Genomic DNA, 8,913 nt, shown 5'->3' with positions numbered 1-8,913 from the left:
TCATCTCATTTAAGCGATATTGTGAATAACTGACCTTCTGTGTTGATCCAATTATCTAAATTTTACTTTCGTTACTTCATTTTATGTATAGTAAAAGGCAAAAAAATATCATTAAACTGTTCTGACTTGGCAAGTGCAGGAGTGTGAATTCTTGACAGCTGAAAGACTAAACTGGTGGCACCAATCTCTTTTCAGTAGGGTAGGTGTATTGGTTAGGAATCCTGTACACAGAACATTTTAATGGCCTCCATGGCAGAAGTTGTAGCAGCATTGTGTCATCTGTCCCTGGTCCCCCAATGAAGCAGAATGTTATCTCCAGTATGCATGGTCTAATTTTCTGTACTTAAAGCGTAGACTGAAGAGGTAATAACTGGTTGGGGTGTTTCTCCAGTCTTCCTAAATATCAGTTTCTTATAGACCACTCGGCAAACAATAACCTATTAACTACCAAATGTGTAAAATTTCCTGTATTCACTTTGTCTTATTTGTAAATAGTGAATTGAGATTTCTCACAGATCAGCAACATTTGCTGAACTGTTTTTAAGCTAATATGTATTCTTATTAATTGTTCCTATCAAAAAGAGATTTGTAATATATGCTATTTCTAACATTCATTCATTTTGAGGTTCTGTCTTATTTTTATTAGAGTACTACTCGGAACTTTCTTCAGAAGCAGCTTATGAGTGAAATGTCTAGAAAGATTGGAATAAATCTGTTGAGATTGGGTTACTTGTCCATCCCTTGAACAAAGGACTTGCACAGACCAGGATTTGGCTTTGAGTGGTTTCTGGTCAAATACTGAGAACAGAACAATCCCTGTTTCCCAAGCCCTGTGGCAGGCACCTGCAGTGCCCCCCACCGCACGCGGCCCTCATTCCGGCGTTTCTGGGTGGAAATGAGGCGTCACACAGAGACTGGAGTGTGAGCAGTTGTTCCCTTTGCTGACAGAAATCAGTGCTAGAAATCATAACTGTAATTTCTGTCCCTCATACAGATCTTGTTAAAGTAAGATGAAGAAATCATGTAATCGGATGAGGTCAAGTTGACAGACTACACGTTTGCCATCAGATTTTGTGCGAATACGGCAGTTCTGTGGTAAATCACTGGGGTTTTGGTACACTCAGCATGAGCAGTTCTTGTGACGTTGTATACGCTTTACCATAATGGTAAAGATCAGTATTTTAGCACAATGTATCAAACTGAGATATGCGCTCAGCAATTTTTATGCAAATCACTTAAGATTTGATTTCTTTTTATAAGAACTGTGTACATTGTGACTACACCTCTCACAGTAAATGAGGGGACTGAAGGTGTTTGTAACTCCACTTCATTAGATGACACAAATGTTACAAGTCAGGCTGTTTCGTTACTTCAGATATTAGCATAGTGCCAATTTAAATTTATTTTTTACCAGTTTGTATGTGAAGGGAAAAGTAATTCTACCTAAGCATGTTCAACTGACAAATAGCAAAACCTTGGCCCATAGGAAGGGTGACGTGTGTGGACAGGACACGAACAGTGAGGAGGGAGCGCTGGACGGCTCTGTATTGCCTATTGATGCATTTCTAGTTTCTCAGCTTCGTTTTGCAAAGGAATATCATTAAAATTGTCATGAAAATAAGATTTTGTGAATTCTCTTCAATTGGGGTTACTGTTTTTGTGGCACTTAGGCGCTCCAGGTGCTGGACCTCAGGCCTCAGCTCTGTGGCTGTTCCCTTTGCCAGGCGCCAGTCACGGGGTCGGGAGTGCAGGTGTGTCCTGCCGTGGTGGCAGGGGGGCAGGACCGCGCCACAGAGCCAGCGCCTGTTTCCCACCCCGGCCCCGGAGCAGATATCTCAGTGTTCCGGGGCGGCCTCTCCCGTGGGTTCACTCCCTGTGACAAGGCGGAGGGATTGCCAAGGCCTCTCAGGGCAGCGGCGCAGCGCGTGTTCCACCAGTGCGCCCCAGCCCGCGGGCGCTGCTCCCGCCCCTCGCCCGCAGAGCCCCTGGAACCCGCCCGTCGCGCAGCTCCGTAGTGCTCGCGGTATTTTTAGTGGAATTTTGAGTTGTGTGCAAGAAACCTTCAGCATTTATTTTCTATAAAAGAAACAAAGTAACATTTCCCCCACTGCGTTCTTTTTAGAACTCCTAGCACAAACATTCAGTGACTCTTCTGAAATTAGCAAAATTCTATTCAAAAATACTGAAAGGACAGATAAGCTCTGCTACCGCCTTTCCCGGTCCTGCCGTCTGTGAACGTTCATCGCAGAACCAGTGCGGGTTTGCTCAGTCAGAACAGCTTTCTGGTGCCGTAGGTAACCTGTTCAGGAGCAGATCGGTGGGTACGAACAGCCCCCGGTGTCGCTCGGGGGCTCCCCCGTGCCGGCGACGTGCGCGGGGCAGTCGGAGTCCCCGGGCCTGGAGCTCGGCTCCATCCCGGGGCCGGCAGCGGGTGGAAGATGCGGGGGGCGCGCTCACCCTGGCGCGTGATGGAACCAGACATTCATTTAAGACACTTGTGAAAAAAGGTCCATTCGTGTCTCAGTTTTTGTTGTAAATGACCCTGAAGTTTAAGTTAATCCAAAGAAGTAAAAGGCAACTCACTTTTGAAATGAGTGAAAAGTGTACAGTATGCTACTTGTGGACTTCTCAATTACCTCAGCAGGTATCCTGCCATGTAATTACTAGTGATTAGTGATAATTTAACCAGCTGAATAGGTTCAGGTCTTTTATTTAACTGTGCCCTGGAATTAAGTGGCCTATAGCATAGTGAGGCAGAGTTACTATCCAAAAAAAGGATGTTCCCAAACTTCTGAAAATAGAAATGCTCTGTTAAATGTAGGGAGGTTGGTTTTCTGTGTGGAATGTCCCTGTTGCTGTTGCTTGTGACATTTAACAGTGTCGGCACACTTAACACTGGATCTTTGGAATGTTTTATAAACTTTTCTGCAAGCCACCAAAACAGAAGTCCTTAAAATGACCCCAAATTCATTAGTCTGTTTTATAACCTGGTTTATTGGCTGACCTCTAAAAGTTTAGGTAACGGCAACAGTATTTTAAAGCTATGTGTATGATATACTGGAAGTTGGCTTTTTCTTAGTTGTTTTTTTTACTCTCTTCCTTGGAAAAAGCAATAAAACTGCTTTGTCTGTTGCCTATTAGCATGACAGGAATCCTTTCCTTTGGATAGTGATTTTATAGGGAAGTTTGTATGCATATCACCAAGTCTAGCTTTTAAAAACGTGCAGGAGCTATTGACAATATAGTGTGGCATTTTATTTTAAAAATTGGGGAAAGTTAAATATTTTTTTAAAAAGTAGGTGTTTGAGTAAATAACGGAGGTACTTTTTTAAAAAAAAAAATTTATATGCCACAGTTTACATAGACATATTTCAGATTGAACATATGCGTTGTATCTTCAGATATGGCAATTTCTTTTATTTTCTCAAAGTGCATGTACAGTAACTCTTCCATCTAGTTCCTGTGTTTGCATATGGGGATCCTACTTTATATGCTTTCTAATGTATCTGAATTGGTTTTAAAAACATGCGGTTAATTTGGGTATCTTTATTATAATTGAACTATTAAATGTATGAAATGCAGTTTTGGCCTTTTCTATTGAGCGATCTTACGGGTCAAAGCTGCTTTCTTTAGAATTTATTGAATTTCTACAAGGAGAGTTACTACAATATTTTATAATTTCGACTTGTTGCAGCATTCACTCTAGAGTGAGCTGTTTAAGAAGTGCATGTCTGCTAATGGCCTGCAAACGGGGGTATTTCTTAGGTTCAGAACACCACAAAACATGTATATAAGCCTATACAAATTTGTGCTTAAAGCCTGTTTTACATGTAAATGTACTCATGGAAGGGTTAAACTCATGGCATTCTTTGATTCTTTGATTATTTCTTGCTTCCCCTAATTGAACTGGTTCTGTTTTGCACATAGTAAGCTTTGCTCATCTTTTAATATAATTCTTCAAAAAAGTGCTGTTTCTGTGGTGTTGTATTATCTGAATAATCATATTTAACTTTTTTTAAACAAGGTTACTGTTTCTAATTGTTCTGTTCCTGTGTTTTTTGCTGGTGTGTAATAAAAAAAAACGTTTTTCTTTACATGGTTATTTAATACATTAGCTGCCTGTAAATATTTCTTGTTAAGTGCTCTGAAATGTGCTGTAGAAGTTGTATTAGATCAGTTCAAAGTATTGTTTGAAAACCATTTTGCTTTGGTTATTTCTATTAAATTAGAAAGATGATTCTTTCAATTTGAGTTTCTTTTTTGCACACCTGTGTTAGGTCATTAGGTGATAGTTCATGTCTGGCAAAAGCCTTTCCTGATGCCTGCAGCGTGGAAGTACCTTGATGAATTTGGGCTGAAGTGTCACCACCTGAGGCTGCAGCAGTCGGTACTTCCAAGACACGAATACTGAAGTCTAAGCTGGGTTCAGACTCTCGTTGTAGATGCTGTGGTTTCACCGCTCTGCACGCACTTTCCCATAAAATGATTTGTCATGTTTATCTACACCTAGTACATGAAACACAAGTATTTTAAGGTTTTCCGGGGTTTTTGTGCTGCTGTCATCCTTGGAGGCGCGTGCAGCTCTGGAGCCGGGACGCGTTCCAGCACCCCGACAGACGTGGGGGTGACTCTGAGACGTGCCCCGCAGCCCCCTGCCCCTGCTGAGCGCTGGACAAGTGGGAAGGGGGCTGGTCCCGATTGCCCTGCGACTGGTCAGCATCCCCCCATAGCTGTGTGGTGCCGCTCACGCTGCCGCCGTGCTGTCTGTCTGTCCGTCTGTCTGCGCCCTGCGTGGTGCTTAGTGCGTTTTGCCTGTGGGAGATGAGTGCAGCGCATGCATAGCCAGGGTCAGCGTGTTCCTTTGCTTAATAAATACGTGTTTTGTCTGTCAGAGACCAGACCCACGCAGTGACACGATGTGTGCCCCCGGCACTTGGTGCAGGCTGTGGCTCAGCGTAGCTCCCTCTCTGGGGGTGGCCAGTCCCCTCTCGAGGATCCCACAGTGCCCTGATCTAGGACGTGAGGTTGGTAGTCGCTGGAAGGGAAGAGGAGGAGGTTGCTCCTGCATCGTCAGTACTTTCTGCACGCTGTGAAAGTTGAGCACATGTAATGCTGTTGTGTTCGTTCACCTTTTAACTGCAGTTTTGTGTATGCCCTGCGCTGCTCCCTCCTAGGGATAAATCCATTTTTTGTGCTGACGTTGCTACTGGAGAGTCTCACGTCTATCAGAACTAAAGGCAGAACTGAGGTCACATATCTTGAGGTACAGCCCAGCTCAACTGCAGCTGTACAGTCTGAATTAGGAACTTCTCTGGTTTAACAGGAGTCAGACTGATGGCAGGTCCCTCCAGGCATCAGTATCAGCTGTACGTTAGCTGACCGTGTTCACCTGCAAGAAGAAAGTAAAGTGAGCATGCACGTAAGCTAAAATTACCTCTGAATAATTTTTCTCCAAGCAATGAGAGAGAGATCTAGTCACCTGGAATGCCAACCATCTTGAAAATATGTTTGTATTTTCATAACCTTTGCAGTTGGTGAAGGTTCTGATCCAAGCTTGTCTGTTGTTATATGTCAGAGATCTAACTTCAGGCTATAGCTCGTAAAGAAGTAGGTTTTTCTCTTACGGTTTGTTTATTCTTCAAGTGCTTGTGGTGGCTTAGTATCACAGAAGCTCCATAATAAAAGAGCTGTTTTCTAGGAACGGGTTTAGTTAACTTCACTAAAGTACACATTTATTCTGGCTAAAATTGAGAACACCTGCATGTACAGTGAGCACTTGAACGCGCTTGCTTGCCTTTTGCGACCTGCAGCAAAGGAACAGATGGTTTGAACCTGAACCCTTCAGATGGGCTCTGCTGCTGCCTGTGTGAGGTGATCCTTGCTCTGCATGTGCTTGCACCAGTGGACGGCCAGATGCCCTGCCGACCCCCGGATTCCTCTGGAGCTGGAGTTTGGTGCTCTGATGGCAGAGGAACAATGAGGAGTTCTCTGGCTGGATGTTTCATTTCCCTTTGCCAGGCGCTGCTGCGCTGCCTCCGAGTCCAGAGCCATCTTGGCCCTGCCAGTCCATCTGCTCCATCTCCTCCTGTGGCATCTGTGTTGGCTGCCTTTGTGGCTGGACTATGATCTGTCATTTCCAGCACCTCTGTTTGTCTTAACTCAATCCCCTGGATTCCCTCGATAGACTTGCTTGGTTTTTTTTCCCTTTGTATCCCACCTAAACTTCTCCTGGCTTGCTCCAATGTCACTGAGCTGTTCCCCACATCACAAAGTGCTGTAATCCAGTTGCCAATTTTTTTATTCCCCCTGCCCAGGGGGCCCATATCTTAATCTTCTCTTTCATCCTGAAATTCTACCAAGAGTTAGAAACTATGCTGCTAAACTGTTTTACCATCTGTTGCCATTGTATAATTCACATCTATATCTCTGCAGATGAGTATGTGATTTTGGAATTGCTGCCATCTTTTTCTGAGGGTTGCGATTATAAACCTGTATCTTCGCTGCCGCCTCTCCCCTTGTTAATCCTCTTCACCGTGAGAGCTCTCTGGATCTCTGCAGTGCCTGAGTGTGCACACGGAGGCTGAACTGCACTTCATGCCATTCTTGTGTCCTTTGCTCTGTGTTACTGGAACAAAGCACGCAGAGCTAAGCACTGAAAACGGGGTAGATTTGCTCTTTGCGAAATTACCTTCCGATGCCTTCCATGGGCTGCCACTGCAGCAGGTGCTTGGTGATCTGCGTGTGACTCCATCCTTAGGAACTGGGATAATGTTTGCTCAATTAGCAGGGATAAAAACTGAGGATATGAATTCCTGCTCTCCTTTCATTAACGCATCAGGGCAATGAGCATGTTTAGCATGTAATGTTAATTAGCAGTTGACACAAGACACAGAACATGGTGCTGGGTCCCATCAGCTGAGGTTGAGGGATGCCTGGTGAAGGCTCCTCACCAAGGAGCGAGCAGGGTGTGTGGTGATGTACTTGGGACTCAGTGGTCTATCTGTGCTTCATCCTGACAGGGACGTTCATCTTCTGAGTCCCTTTTTGCCCCGTGTGTGCCCTAGTGAACCCCACAGCCCCTGCGCTACCCCGAGGGGAGCCAGACCCAGCGGCTCTGACAGAGGCCAGCCAGGCAAGAGAGTTCTTGGATGGATGCAGTCATTTTTCCTTAACTAAACCTGCCAAGTAACTGGCTTGTTGAGAGTATATTTTTTTTATCTCATATACCTTATCAGAGATAAACACAAAAGCATCTCCTGGTAGAAAAGCTGCTCAGCAAACATTATGTAGCTGGTGGGTGACAAGTGATCCTGTCTGTCACGGCTCTGGCAACTGGCCTTTGTTATTCATGTCTTTGAAATTGTCCACCGCTGCAGGACTATGGGGCTGGGAAATGGCATTAGGGTGTGCCGGAGCTGTGACTCTGACACTGAGATCTGCATGGCAGCCTGTACCTGTTCCAGGTCACTTCCCTGTCAGGAAAGAGTTAGTTCTGAAAGTGGCTGAACACCCCATTCATTTGCAATCGTGTTTGGAGACGCCTTCAGTGCGGTTCTGCAGCTGTTGCTGCTCTGTGCCATGGATCTGAGCAGTGGTTTTGCATTTGACTGCAGGACGAGATGCAAAATGCCAGACTTGAGTCTGTTTTCCTCTTGGAGGTCAGCGGTGTCTCCAGGCAATCCCAAATGTAAGTCGTTTATCTGCTCTATTGGCCCTAGCATGTTTTCAAAGGAAGGAGATGTGGCAGCAGCAAGTCCTTCTGACAGCATGCGGTAGGACCATGGGCAACGATGAATTCTGCTTTCTAAAAAAAGATTATCTGCCCATCTGAGGTTTAATCAGCTCAAAACAACAGGGAAGGTGCATGTAATTCCCAGAACTGCAGCGACTGTGTCTGGAAGCACGAAGCTGTCTGCGAATAATCAACCTTCAGTAGTCGGACACACACCCCGCATGACAGCAGAGAACATAAATTGTGAGTTACGCATCATTCTGCTAAGAATTTGTAAATAAACCGTTCAGTCTTTAAAATCTCTTCTATGGAATGTGTCACCAGATGGTGCTCTTAACACAGCTGTCTACGTGCTGGTCTCTGGACAAATAGTTTTGTCTTGGGAAGAAATTCTCAGGCAAGACTGGCTTTGGTTTGCTTCAGTCTCCGCAGGTGTGGGAGGAACCTGCTGAGCACCCCGGTTTGCTGAGGGGGGGGTCGGGGGGGGGAGCTCTGCCTGAGCCCCTATCCCAGGGGCAGCGTTCGTGTTTCAGTGGAATGTGGTGACCTGGGGGCTTCAGGCTCATTCATTTCTCTCCATCTTTGCCCTGATGCCCCGAGCTTGCTGCCTGGGGTGCGCGCAGGGGCTGCTCCGTGCTGACCCTGTGTGGGGCGGCTGGAAGCGCCTGTGCTGGGCCCCGGGGGCAGCCGAGAGGGTCTGGCCAGTGCCTGGGGCTGGGACCCCCAGGGCAGGGTGTCGCAGGCTTCGTCACCCTTGTCACCCTCCATGCGCCCGGGCTGCCGTGGCGGGGTCACCGGGGGGTGTGTGTGACCATTGTGAGCAGACATACGAAGTAAACAACTTTTTGCCAGTGCTAACGGCGCTGTGTCCTTGGCTCTTGTCATTTAGAGCCTCGGGAAATAATGTTATCAGTAAGTAAATGGATGTAAAAAACCCAACAACCCAGTGAAATCTTCCGGCCCTGAGATTTGATATTGGCAGGACTGCAGACGCCCTGCCATGAGGCAGAGGATCCTTTCCCTCACGGTCCCAGCCGTGGCCCCAGGGTGAGCCCTCGGGTGCTGGTGGTGGGCTCTGAGCCCTCCTGTCTGACAGAGCAGCCTCTTGGTTTTCTCCTGCTCGTTGCCCAGGCAGCTGGCAAAGACGCGCCTCTTCCAGCCTGAAGGACCTGCTGCTCCAC

This window comes from Athene cunicularia, assembly GCF_003259725.1.
Source record: "Athene cunicularia isolate RWA chromosome 26 unlocalized genomic scaffold, athCun1 chr26_part1, whole genome shotgun sequence".
Lineage (NCBI taxonomy): Eukaryota > Metazoa > Chordata > Aves > Strigiformes > Strigidae > Athene > Athene cunicularia.
Note: the sequence above shows the minus strand (reverse complement) of the source record.